General features: G+C 36.6%; 1 pseudogene across 1 annotated transcript; it reads left to right on the forward strand.

The window, feature by feature from the left end:
* Positions 1-10,456: 10,456 nt before the first annotated feature.
* On the forward strand, positions 10,457-11,654 carry LOC112615336 (annotated as a pseudogene). Its single transcript, XR_003117326.1, has 2 exons — positions 10,457-10,506; positions 10,615-11,654. The product of XR_003117326.1 is annotated as a triosephosphate isomerase-like (transcript).
* The last annotated feature ends 1,933 nt before the right edge of the window (positions 11,655-13,587 follow it).

The following is a 13,587-nucleotide window of genomic DNA, read 5'->3' on the forward strand; positions in this document are numbered from 1 at the left end:
AGTCTCTGTCATCTTAACTTGTTTTATTTTTAATTTCCAGAGTACAGTATGGAATCGCTAGTTCATCTTCTTAAAACTGTAAGGAAGAACCTGTGGTAGAAGTGAGATGACCTACATTCTCATCTACAGTTGTTTTCTTTTTATTGAACTGAATGATCAGGAGGATATCACTTAAACTCTTTGCTTTAATTTCCTTATCTATAAGCTGGGAATGACTGCCTTTTATTTGGCCTATACATGAAAAGTGTTGTGATAATCTAATAATAATATTTATGCCAAAGTGTCTAAAAAAGACAAAGCAAGCATGTAATTGCCAGAAAATAATACATTCTCCTTTTTAGGCTATCAGTATAAAGTGAAATGTATCTCAGTCTGTAAGTCAAGATAGAATTCAGGGAAGGAGAATGAATAGAGTGAAGAGCTATGAAAACTGATTCGAGCTTTACAACAGAGAAAAAACTAACAAGATGGCTTGTCATTGTGGAGTTGTAACTCAAAATAAAAGACTAGTCATTTGATTTCTCAATAACATATTGGTTTGTGACAGTAATGGTCATCTTTATAGCCATAAAATGGATGGTCATGAACACTGATAAAAGATGGCAAATGCAGAGTGGCAACTAATATGACAAGACAAAATTACTCCAAAAGACTAAAAGGCAGTGTCTGCCTTAGTTTCAGGCCATGGTCAAAAAGGGCATAGACACTATATTTGGGCAAAATAAGTGAGAAAACTAGACGGCTCATTCCCTCCTACAAAGTGCAATTTCACTTCTGGAGCAAAAAGGTATTGTTTCTTTCTTGAATTCATAAATTTATTCAAGTATCCTAAGGAGAGCAATTTACACCTCTTTTAGGGGGAGGTTAGAGGCAGTACTTGAGTGAAAGGAATGACAGCAAAAGGAAGGGAAAAAATGAGGAAACCTGACTTGAAAAGTCAACCTATGCTTCTCAAAGTAAATACTCTGGTTACAGAGATTTGACGGTGTGCACTGACCAGTGTGCCAACTGTAAACTGATGTGGTCCATGGAGAAGTACTAATATTGAGGATCAGGGGAAGGAGCTAGCTGACAGAGTCATGAAAGGCCTGAATTGAACTACTATCCCTTGATCCACAATGATTACATGCAACCACAAGCCGCTCATTCCTCATTACCAAAGCCTAGCTATACGAAAAGGCTAGCTGATATTGACTGTGGGTTTGTCATAAATAGCTCCTATTATTTTCAGATACGTTCCATGAATACCGAATTTATTGAGGGTTTTTAGCATGAAGGGCTGTTGAATTTTGTCAAAGGCCTTTTCTGCATCTATTGAGATAATCATGTGGTTTTTGTCTTTGGTTCTGTTTATATGCTGGATTACGTTTATTGATTTGCGTATGTTGAACCAGCCTTGCATCCCAGGGATGAAGCCAACTTGAACACGGTGAATAAGCTTTTTGATGTGCTGATGGATTCAGTTTGCCAGTATTTTATTGAGGATTTTCGCATCAATGTTCATCAGGGACTAGTGTACATCCCTTGTAAGTTGGATTCCTAGGTATTTTATTCTATTTGAAGCAATTGTGAATGGGAGTTCACACATGATTGGTTCTCTGTTTGTTTGTTATTGGTGTATAAGAATGCTTGTGATTATTGCACCTTGATTTTGTATCCTGAGACTTTGCTGAAGTTGCTTATCAGCTTAAGGGGATTTTGGGCTGAGATGATGGGGTTTTCTAAATATACAATCATGTCGCCTGCAAACAGGGACAATTTGACTTCCTCTTTTCCTATTTGAATACCCTTTATTTCTTTCTCCTGCCTGATTGCCCTGGCCAGAACTTCCAGCACTGTGTTGAATAGGAGTGGTGAGAGAGGGCATCCCTGTCTTGTGCCAGTTTTCAAAGGGAATGCTTCCAGTTTTTTGCCCATTCAGTAAATGATGAGTTAATGGGTGCAGCACACCAATATTGCACATGTATACATATGTAACAAACCTGCACGCTGTGCACATGTACCCTAGAACTTAAAGTATAATTTTTTTTTAAAAAAAGAAAAGGCTAGCTGAGTTAAGGCTGTGGCCTAAAATATGCTTTTCTTTTGTTCCTGTGTGTAAAAATATGCCTCCTCCAGAACATAGAAAAGTTATGTTCTATAAAGTCCATATTTGATACTTACTTTCCACTCCCACTTCCAAGTGCAAAAAAATCTGGCTCGTTGTTATATACAGGACAGATACTTACTGAATGCCTAAGGACTTAGGTATAAAGAATACTAGGCTCTTCCAGAGATTTCCAGGGGGTCATTGCCACCATTCTCGAATCCATTGGTTTGTAAACACTAGTAGTCAAATTGACACCTAGCTGTACAGATTGCTGGGCCTGCTGCAAGATCTATTAAATCAGAAGTGTAGAATAGGCAGGAAACTTGACTTTTATATTTTTAAAAAGCTCCTTTGGTAATGCTTATGTATCCTGAAGTGCATAAGACAGTGGTTGTTAATCTGTGGTGCAGGAAAGAATCATCCGAAGAGTTTATACACTTTTTAAACTAAAATATTTTTCCCTGGACATCTTAGTAAGTTTTAGATAAAATTTAGGTGATTTGTGTTTTGTAACAGCTCCTGAAGTAATTCTGATACCCAATCCTGGTTAAGTAACACTCCTCTAAACTAAAGGTAACTCTCCCTTTTAACAGAAACTGATGTTTAGCACCCTAGTTGTCATTCTTCCACCCATACACACTTTGTCTAGGAAATCCAAAATCTTCCCTTCCTAATTTTAACACTAACCAATTTCCACAAGGCTCAGGCTCCCTAGGTACCATCCCTATCTCCACAACCCCAGGGGAGAAAGTAGACTTGGTGATGCATAATTTCATGATCTGCACTGTTTAAAATTTACAACTGTTTTGATTATTTTACTAGAGGTGGTAAGAGGGGGTTTACTCCAGGTTCATTGTGATACATTTGTTTATTGAACTACAGCCCAGGCATATTCATTCTGACAGTCTGACATTTATATATCTCTTGATGCAAATATATAATTCATGTCACTGTTGATGGGAATTGTAGCTTTCCAAAGAGGAGGAAAGATACCCTAATAATCTTGTAATAATGACTTAGGAGAGCATATTGACAACATAAATGTTAGCACAATTATGTACAGTCTCCATCTGCCTCCTAGCCTGGTACGTTGAGGTGTTCTATTTATAAAACAAGTGCATCTGCATTCACATATTTGGGGAGGCTGTTGCAGAAGTAGATGTTTCTATCAGGTCTCTTTAACTGAGAACACAGCAAGTTTGATCTTCATTAGGCAGTAGAGGACTGTAATCAAAGCTCTGTTTTCCTGTCATTGTTTCCAAGGGTTAGAATGAACAACACAATAAAACAAGAGTTCATAATGTACAATTAGCATAGAATTTTAACTTACTTCTCTTTTCCCCTCATTCTACTGAAAATGGGCTGATGGATATCAACTAGATAGTTAATAATGGAAGATATTGAGCAGACACCATACATTTTGGAAGTGTCTTATGTATACTTTTTAATTTCCATTTCACAATATTATAAAATGAGTGTACTGGCATTATTATCTACTCCATCCACATTTTACAACTGAGGGAACTGAAGCGCAAAAAAATTAAAACAATTTGTTCACAGTCAGTCAGTCGATAGACCAGACTTTAAACCCAAACAATCTAGATACAGAGTCAGAGCTCTTGATCATTACAGTATATGTCTTCCTAAGAAAGCCGATTATAGTGGAAACAGGATGTGCTTTGGAATCAGACTGGAACCCACTTTCATCATTTTAAAGCCAGATGATTTTAGGCAAGTGATCTAATGTCTTGGAGTCTCAATATCATTATCTGTAACATGAGAAAAATAATAATAGAGCCACATTATATTTGTGCACCTAAATTAGAAGCAAACTTGAATAAACTAACACCACAATGACCCCAAAGTGCATTCATAATAATTTGTGTAATCCTCTTACCAAATTGAATATCATATATTAACATTATAAATACCTAATATAACGTGTGGAGTAAACTGTGCAGACCACCATGAACTCTTTAGTATTCTCTAACCCTCCTTTTCCCCCCTAGGGATTTGATACTTAACTTTAAGGCGGTATAGTTTAAATTTGTTGGCATCTGCACATAGTGATATTTTTTGTCCCTTCTCTTAGTTTAGCTAAGAAACTGTCAAACTTTAGTGTGCATAAGAACTATCATACAATAGAACATACACAGAGTTTTGCAGACTTTTTTTTTTACAGGCATTTTAGGAGATTTTGATGGATCACTTTAACTCTTACAAACTTTACATATTTGTGTGTAGTGCAAATATCCAAGTACCTAATGCGACTCTCCCTTTTGAGCTCTCTGATATTGTCTTATCCTGTAAGTAAAGTGGCTTCCTTAAGTTGCTATTTACCTGTAGAAGATATATTAATCTGTTAATGATTTTCTTTCTCTTTCAATAAACAGTATTGAATATTAAATTAGAGTTCAATGTAGGCAACAGTTTTCTGTTTTGGTATTATTTCAGCTATAAGAAGAGTGTAATTAACCATCTCCAGATAGTGTGATGACTTTTTATTTGCATATATTCACACCCTTTGAATTCATGAATCCCTTGTTTCCTTGGTATATTTAGCCATGTAAAATCCTTGTTTATTTCTTTAGTTGCTAATATTTTCTGAATTTTTATAAACAACTAATATCACTGGAAAGAAATCTTGAAGCATGAAAGTCTGATGCTGCATCCTTATCTTCCTATAACGGAAAACAAAACTCATGCTTTTCCAGCATCTCCCTGTCTATTTGGTCTCTAACAAGCCAGTATGTAAGAGACTACATAGCAAATAATTAAGAAACTCTTAGAGCCTATATGGGTAGGAATGCACGCCCTGTGCCTTCTTTCTTAACTTGTTTCAGCAATAATTCCAACCCTATAATCTCCTTGGAAAGAGATTGGAGGCCTCATCCAGCAACAACAGGTGGGATGGCACTCCCTATGCCTGCTTCCTTGGCTTGCTCCTGAAATATATTTCTGCAAACTCTCATTGGAAAGAGGTGGAGGGATCCCCGTACCTGAAAAAAAGGGGGGCACTCCCTATACCTTCTCTCCTGGCTTTCTTCAGAGATAGATCCAGACCAGAATGATTTCCTTGCAAGGAGGATGTGAAACTTCTGTTACTCTGAAAAACATAAATGGACCCCCCATGTCCCTTCCTCCTCAGCTTACTCCAGTGATAATTCCAGTCCTACAATCTCTCTGTGGAAACAGATTTGGGGCCTCTGCTGGCAAGAACAGGAGTAAAGGGACTCTGTACCTTCTCCCCTGGCTAGCTCCTTAGATAAATTCCTACAATCTCTTATTGGAGGGAGATGAAGTGATCTCCTTGTGGCTAAAAAAAATGTGGATATTTCCTTTCCCCTCTTTTTCAGCTTGCTTCAGTGATAACTCCAGACTGGAAGGCTTCCCTTGCAAGAAGGTCTGAGATTTCTGCGTGCTTTAACAGGAGAGTTGGCACTGCCCATGCTTCCTTCTCCAGCTTGCTCCAGTAATAATTTTATCCTTAAATCTCTTGATGGAAAGAAGTTAGAGGCCTCTGCCAGGAATTACAGAAGAGATGGCACAACTCGAGCTATTTTTCTCAGCATGCTCTAGAGATAATCTCCTGTAATCTCTCACTGGAAGAAGGCTCTGGGACGTCTCTGTTCCTGAAAGGGAAAGTGGACATCCCAATATGCCTTCTTCCCCATCCTGCTCCAGCAATAAATCCAAACCTACAGACTCGTTTTAGAAGTCGTTTCTCTATAGATCAAGCATCCCAACTTTTATAACCTTCACCCAAAAGAATGACTCCTAAATCACCTAGCCCTGGAAGTTGACAGAGCTGTGCACTATCAAATCTTTTAGACCACAGAGAACAAAACGTTGGCTTTTAAAAGTACAAACATTCAGTAGTTATCTCCCCACGTTCAAAGTGAGTAGTTAGACCAAGAGTAAAAGCATCTGCTTCAGACACTGGCCTCAGTGTAGGAATGGGTAAAAGATGAATTCTGGCTGTCAGCTGCTCTGTAAGTAAAGAAGAAACTGGATCACACATCTAACACTCCAAACTCTCTAGTTGCATGCAAAAGGACTGGTTTGATCCCACCTCTCTCAAAGCAATAGTACTACTTTGCACTCTAATTTATTGGGAACCACTCAGAACAAAAATAGTAGGTTGGGCAAGCACATAGTTTGGAGGTGTGTAGAATATCTGGCCAGACTAGTTGGGGAGGAACATTTCATACTGGAGACAAGTCTAGCAGGACTAGAAAAGGTGATGCTCTTATCTGATGCACATACACTAACACAGAGGAGAAATAAATTTTTTAAAAAATCAAAAAATTTCCTAAATAAAAGAAAAATATAAATAATCAGAAACCAACTCTAATACAATGGAGATATGTTATTAACCTAACATGGAATTATAACCTATAGTCATAAATGTAAAACCCAAAATTATAAAACCCCTAGAAGATAATCTAGACAATACCATTCCAGATATAGGAATGAGAAAAGATTGCATGATGAAGATACCAAAAACAATTGTAACAGAAGCAAAAATTGACAACTGGAATCTAATTAAACTTAAGAGCTTTGCACAGTAAGAGGAATTATCAACAGAGTAAACAGACAACCTACAGAATGGGAGAAAATTTTTGCAAACTATGCATCCAACACAGCTCCAATATCCAGGATCTATAAGGAACATAAAGACATTTACCAGGAAAAAGTCAACAACCCCATTAAAAAGTAGACAAAGGAAATGAACCAACAAGCATATGAAAAAAGCTCAACATCACTGATCATTAGAGAAATGCAAATCTAAACCACAATGTGATACCTTCTCACACCAGGCAGAATGGCTATTACTAAAAAGTAAAAAAAAAAAAAAATTAATAAAAATAACAGATGCTGGCTGGCTTGCAGAGAAAAAAGGAATGCGTATGTGCTATTGGTGAAAATGTAAATTAGTTCAACCACTGTGGAAAACAGTATGGCTATTTCTCAAATACCTAAAAACAGAAATACCATTTGACCCAGAAATCCCATTACAGGGTATATACCCAAAAGAATATAGCTCATTCTATTATAAAGACACATGCATGCATATGTCCATAGCAGCACTATTCACAATAACGAAGACACTGAATCAAGTTAAATTTCTACTGATGGTAGAATAGACAAAGAAAATGTGGTACATATACACCACAGAATACTATGCAGCTATAAAAAAAATGAGATCATGGCCTTTGCAGGAACATGGATGGAGCTAGAGGCCATTATCTTCACCAAACTAACACAGGAACAGAAATCCAAATACCACACGTTCTCACTTATAAATGGGAGCTAAATGATGAGAACATGTTGACACATAGAGGGGGAAAATGATAGGATGAGGGAGAGGAGCAGAAAAAATAACTATTTTTTACTAGGCTTAGTACATGAGTGATGAAATAATCTGTACAACAAACTCACCATGACACAAGTTTACCTATATAACAAACATGCACAGGTACCTCTGAATCTAAAAGTTATTAAAAACAATCTAAGCTGAGGAGGAAAAAGACAAGAAAAAAGAATAAAGACAGACTAAGGGACTTATGGGACACACTAAGTGAAATAATGTACATGTTATCAGAGTAACAGAAGGAAAAGATAGAGAGAAAGGAACAGAAAACACATTCAAAGAAACAATGGCAGAACACTTCCCAAATCTGGGAGAGGAATTAGAAATCCAGATCCAGGAAGTATAACAGACACCTAATAGAATGAATTCAGAGACCTACAGCAAAACACATTATAATCAAATTGTCAAAAGTTAAAGACAGAGAGAATACTGAAAACTGCAAGGGAAAAGCAACCTGTTACGTACAAGGAGGCCCTCATAAGACTATCAGTAGATTTTTCTTTTAACAGAACACCTACAGGCTAGATGGCAGTGGGTAATACATTCAAATGCTGAAAGAAAAATAAATAAATAAAAGCAACCACCTAGCAGCCAAGAACACTATACTCAGCAATCTTGCCTTTTAAAAATAAAGAGGAGATAAAAACATTCTCAAACAACCAAAAGCTGAGGGAATTTATCATCACTAGGCTTGCATCACAAAAAATGCCAAAACAGGTTCTTCAAGGTGATGAAAAGTTTACTAAGTGACAACACTGAAATATAAAACTTACTAATGAAATTAGATAGTCAAGCTCGGAATACTCTTATACTATAGTGGAGGTATGAAAATCAGTTTTATTTCTAGTGTAAAGGTTATAAACAAAATGATTAAAAATAATGGCTGCAAAAAAATTTCTAAGGGACATAAAATATACAAATTACAAAACATCATAAAAGCAAATTTTGGGGTTAAATTAAAAGTGTACATTCTGTGCAAGTAATAAAATGTAAGTCTTTTTACCTTAAAATAGACTATTATTAGTATAAGATATTTTATGTAAGCCTAATGGTAACCACAGGCACAAATCCTTAGTAAATATACAAAATATTAAAAGAAAAGATTCAAAGCATACCACCACAGAAAAATCATCAAACTGCAAAGGAAGATAGTAAGAGAGAAAGAGAGAAACAAAGGATCTATAAATTAAACAGAAAATAATTAACAAAATGGCAATAGCAAGTTCTTCTCAATAATTACTTTTAATGTAAATGAATTAAATTCTCCAATCAAAAGACATCAAGTGGGTGGATGGATTTAAACAAAAAAAGACCCAACAATATGCTGCCTGTAGGAGATTCATTTCACCTATTAGGACACAAATAGACTAACAATGAATGGATCAAAAAAGATATTCCATGTAAATTGAAGCAACAAAATAGTAACAATATCTATACTTACATCAAACAAAATAGACTTTAAGTCAAAAATTTTAAAAAGACAAAATAGATAATTATATCATCATAAAAAGTCAATTAGGGAGTTATAACAATTATAAATATATATTTACCCAACTTTGGAGCATATGTATATACATACATATATTTAATAGTCCTAAGGGCAAGATAGACTACAACACAATGATCATAGGAGAATTAACTGTCCAACTTTCAACATTGGATAGCTCTAGACAGAAAATCAATAAGAAAACCTTGGACTTGAACTACACTCTAGACCAAATGAACCTAACAGACATTTACCAAATATTCCATCCCGAAACAACAGCCTACAAATTTTTCTCAAGTGCACACAGAACATTATCTGGAATAGATTACATGTTAGGCCTCAAAACAAGTCTCAACAAATTTAAGAAAACAGAAATCATATTAAGTATCCTTTCTGATCACAATGCCATAAAACTAGAAATCAGTAACTAGAGGAATTTTGGAAAACTCACAAATATGTATAAATTAAACAACATGCTCCTTAACACCAATTGGTCAAAGCAAACATTAAAAGTTATCTTGAGAAAAATGAAAATGGAATCACAACATATCAAAACAATGGGATGCAGCAAAAGTTGTTATGAGAGAAAAGTTTATGGAAATAAAACTCTACATCAAAAGGGAAGAAAGATTTATAATAAACAGTCTATTTTTACACCTCAGGGAGCTAGAAGAAGAACAAATTAAGCTCAAACTTATCAAAATGAAGAAAATAATATAGATCACAGCAGAAATAAATGAAATTGATATTAGAAAGAAACAACAGAACACATCAGTAAAACTAAAAGTAGCTTTCTGGAAAAGATGAACAAAACTGAAAAAAACTTTAACTAGACCAGCAAAGAAAAAAGAGAAGACTCAAAGAAAATCAGAAATGAAAGAGGAGACACTGCAACTCATGCCACACAAATACAAAGGAGTATAAGACACTAATATAAACAATTATACATCAAAAAATTCGATAACCTAAAAAAATGAATGAATTCCTAGAAACATGCAGCCTACTGAGATTAAATTAGGAATAAATTGAAAATTGGAACCAATAATGAGTAAGAAGATCTTAAAGGTAATAAAAAGTCACCCATCAAAGAAAAGCCCAAGAACTGAAGGATTAACTGCTGAATCCTGCAAAGCATTTTTAAAAAGAACTAACACCAATTATTCTCAAACTCTTCCAGGAAATTAAAGAGAAGGGAAAACTTCCCACCTCATTTTATAAGGCCAGCATTTCCCTGATACTACAGTCATAGTAGGACGCCATAAGAAAACTACAGGCTGATATGCCTGAAGAACATCAATGCAAAACTTCTCAACAAAATTCTAGCAAACTGAATGTAACAGCACATTAAAAATATCATTTGCCATATTCAAGTGGGACTTATCCATTGGATGTAACGATAATTTAACATACTTAAATTAATAAATGTGATATACCACTTTAACAAAATGAAGGACAAAAAATATGATTATATAGAGACACCGACTTTCAGCGCCTCGGCTCCAGCGCCATGGCGCCTTGCAGGAAGTTCTTCGTTGTGGGGAACTGGAAGATGAACGGGCAGAAGCAGAATCTGGGGGAGCTCATTGGCACTCTGAACGCTGCCAAGGTGCCGGCCGACACCGAGGTGGTTCGTGCTCCCCCCACTGCCTATATCGACTTTGCCCAGCAAAAGCTAGATCCCAAGACTGCTGTGGCTGCACAGAACTGCTACAAAGTGACTAATGGGGACTTTACTGGGGAGATCAGCCCTGGCATGATCAAAGACTGCGGAGCCACGTGGGTGGTCTTGGGGCACTCAGAGAGAAGGCATGTCTTTGAGGAGTCATATGAGCTGATTGGGCATAAAGTGGCCCATGCTCTGTCAGAGGGACTCGGAGTAATCGCCTGTATTGGGGAGAAGCTAGATGAAAGGGAAGCTGGCATCACTGAGAAGGTTGTTTTCCAGCAGACAAAAGTCATCGCAGATAATGTGAAAGACTGGAGCAAGGCCGTCCTGGCCTATGAGCCTGTGTGAGCCATTGGTACTGGCAAGACTGCAACACCCCAACAGGCCCAGGAAGTACACGAGAAGTTCCGAGGATGGCTTGAGTCCAACGTCTCTGAAGCCGTGGCTCAGAGCACCGGTATAATTTATGGAGGCTCTGTGACTGGGGCAACCTGCAAGGAGCAGGCCAGCCAGCCTGACGTGGATGGTTTCCTTGTGGGTGGTGCTTCCCTTAAGCCCGAATTCGTGGACATCATCAATGCCAAACAATGAGCCCCATCCATCTTCCCTACCCTTCCTGCCAAGCCAGGGACTAAGCAGCCCAGAAGCCCAGTAACTGCCCCTCCCCTGCACATGCTTCTGATGGTGTCACCTGCTCCTTCCTGTGGCCTTATCCAAACTGTACCTTCCTTTACTGTTTATATCTTCACCCTGTAATGGTTGGGACCAGGTCAATCCCTTCTCCACTTACTATAATAGTTGGAAATAAACGTCACCAAGGTGGCTTCTCCTCAGCTGAGAGGTGGAAGGTGTGGGATTTCCTCCTGGGTTCCCTAGGCCCTAGTGAGGGCAGGAGAGAAACCATCCTGTCCCTTCTTACACCGTGAGGCCAAGATCCTCCCCTCAGAAGGCAGGAGTGCTGCCCTCTCCCATGGTGCCCATGCCTACGTGCTGTGTATGTGAACCACCCACATGTGAGGGAATAAACACCTGGCACTAGAAAAAAAAAAAATTATATCAATGGGTGCTGAAAGAGCATTTGACAACATTCAACATCTGTTGATGATTAAAAAAAAAAACAAAACTCTTAACAAAATAGAAACATAAGAAATGTGCCTCAACATGATCAAGTTCACATAATGGCAAGCTCAAGCTAACATTATTCTCAAACGTTCAAAGTTGAAAGCTTTTCCTCTAAGATCAGGAATAAGACAAGGATCCCAACTCTAGGCACTTCTATTCAACATAGTACTGGAAGTTTTAACCAGACCAATTAGGCAAGAAAATAAATAAAAGGTATTTATATAGGAAAGGAAGAAGTGACATTATCTGTTTGTTGTTGACATGATCTTATTTATAGAAAATCCTGAAAACTTTATCAAAAAAACTGTTATAACCAATTAACAAATTTAATATCATTAAAAGTTACAAAATTGAGATACAAAAATCAGTAGCATTTCTAGGAAGTAATGACAAACTATCTGACAAATAAATTAAGAAAAAAAAGTCTCATTTTTAATAGTATCAAATAATAAAATACTTCAGGTAAACTTAACCAAGAAGGTGAAAGGTCTGTACACTGGAAGCTATAAGACATTGGTGAATGAAAATGAAGACAAATAAATGGAAAGACATCACATGTCCACAGAAAGGAAGAATACATATTATTAAAATGTCCATACTACCCAAGGTGATCTATAGATTCAATGCAATCTCTTATCAAATTTACAATGTCATTTTCGATAGAAATAGAAAAAATATCCCAAAATGTGCATGGAACCAGAACAGACCCCAAATAACCAAAGCAATCTTGGGCAAACAACAAAGCTGGAGGCATCAAATTACCTGAACTCAAATTATACTAAAAGGCTATAGTAATCAAAACAGCATGGTGTTAGCATAACAAAAGACACATTGACCAATAGAACAGGATAGAGGACCAGGGATAGAAGTAATTCCAAGTATTTATATGGTCATTGGATTTTCAACAAATGTACCAAGAACACACATTGGGGGAAAGACAATCTCTTCAATAACTGGTACTGAAAAATTAGACATCCACATGCAGAATAAAATTGGACCTCTATCTCACACCACACAGAAAAATCAGCTCAAAATGGTCAAAGACTTAAATGTAAGACCTGAAACTGTAAAGCTACTAGAAGAAAACATAGAGGAAAAGCACCATGACCATGGTGTGGGCAATAATTTTTTAATGGGATTTCAAAAGCACAAGCAATGAAAGCAAAAGTAGACAAATGATATTTCAGCAAACTAAAAACCTTCTTCAAAGAAAAGAAAAGAAATAACAGAGTGAAGAGATCACTCATAGATTGGGAGAAAATATTTGTAAACCATATATCTGATAAAGGGCTAATATCCAAAACATATAAGATACTCAAACAAGTCAACAGCAGAAAAACAAATAACCAAATTAGAAAATAAGCACAGATCTGGACAGATATTTCTCAAAAGAAGAGATACAAATGGCCAACTAATATATGAAGAAAATGTTTAACATTTCTAATCATTAAGGAAGTGCAAATTAAAACTGCAATGAGAAACCACCTCATATCTGTTAGAATGGCTATTATCAGTAAGACAAATGATAACTAGTGTTGGTGAGGATGTGGAGAAAATAAAACCCTTTTACACTGTTGGTGGGATTATAAATTACTACAGTAATTTTGCAAAATAATGTGGAGGTTTCTCAAAAAACTAAAAACATAGTTATACAATATGATCCTGCAATTTTACCATATGATCCAATAATCCCACTTCTTGGTAAATATCCAAAAAATTGAAATCAGTATGCCTAAAAGGTCTGTACTCCCATGATCATTGCGGCGTATTTAAAATATCCAAGATATGGAAGCACCCTCAGTGTCTACCAATGGAGAAATGAATAAAGAAAAAATGGTGTACATATAATG

This window comes from Theropithecus gelada, chromosome X (assembly GCF_003255815.1).
Source record: "Theropithecus gelada isolate Dixy chromosome X, Tgel_1.0, whole genome shotgun sequence".
Lineage (NCBI taxonomy): Eukaryota > Metazoa > Chordata > Mammalia > Primates > Cercopithecidae > Theropithecus > Theropithecus gelada.